Source organism: Bison bison, unplaced genomic scaffold (genome assembly GCF_000754665.1).
Source record: "Bison bison bison isolate TAMUID 2011002044 unplaced genomic scaffold, Bison_UMD1.0 scf7180017864221, whole genome shotgun sequence".
NCBI lineage: Eukaryota > Metazoa > Chordata > Mammalia > Artiodactyla > Bovidae > Bison > Bison bison.
The window spans coordinates 1,169,215-1,169,937 of NW_011494793.1; the positions used below are offsets into that span (position 1 = coordinate 1,169,215).

General features: G+C 62.7%; 2 protein-coding genes across 2 annotated transcripts in view; one reads left to right on the forward strand and one right to left on the reverse strand.

Moving 5' to 3' along the window:
- The window catches only part of HAUS8 (HAUS augmin-like complex, subunit 8), a 25,968-nt gene that overhangs the window by 20,892 nt on the left and 4,353 nt on the right, over window positions 1–723 (reverse strand). The window lies entirely within an intron of this gene.
- The window catches only part of MYO9B (myosin IXB), a 113,869-nt gene continuing 113,146 nt past the window's right edge, over window positions 1–723 (forward strand). The window contains exon 1 of the mRNA XM_010845675.1: window positions 1–19. The gene's annotated coding sequence lies outside the window, so the exon portion shown is untranslated. The remainder of the gene's footprint in view (window positions 20–723) is intronic.

A 723-nucleotide genomic window follows, 5' to 3' on the forward strand; every position in this document is an offset into this window, starting at 1 on the left:
CGCGGCGGCCGAGGCCCAGGTGAGTGCCTGGCGGCCGCGGGTTGAATGTTCTATCTCGAAGCTCGCACCGGCGGGCTGCCTTGCAGAGAAAGATGGGACTAAGGGTTAGTGGGGAGGGGTCTCGCGAAGGCAGGGGTCGAGGGGGCGGGAATGAGCGTGAGGGTCTTGGAGAGTTTGCAGGAGACGGAGTGGGAACCGGACGATAAAAGAGAAAGTTGATGTGACGGGCTGTGAGGGAGTTTTTGGGCGGGTGTGAGGGCAGATCTTGTGGCTTTGAGCAGCTTCTCTGAAGAGGACGTGGCTTAAGTGGTAGTTGGGGGGTCGCAGGAAACGGGGCTGGGAGAGAGAACGGCAAGGAGGCGGGGTTGAGAGGCCCAGGCTGGGGGTTGAGAGGAGCGAGGCCGGTGGGGGAACAGCCGGGGTGCGTTGGGAGGAAGAGGTGTAGGTCGGCCTGGGGGCGTCTGCTTACGGTGAAGAGGTAGACGGATGGTGCCTGCGGGAGGGCAGCGCCTGCGACTCACTGGGTGCTCAGTAAATGCGAGGGGCTCTGGACCCACTGGTGCCGTGGCCGCCGGTACGAGGGGAAATGGGGGATGGGAGAGGAGGCAGAAAAGGGGTAGAAGCCATGGCGAAAACTGAGGTCTGGTCCAGGGAGAGGTAGGGGAGGAGGGAAGGACAGGACTAGAGTGGCCCCGTTCAGATGTTGGCGTACACCCCATGATA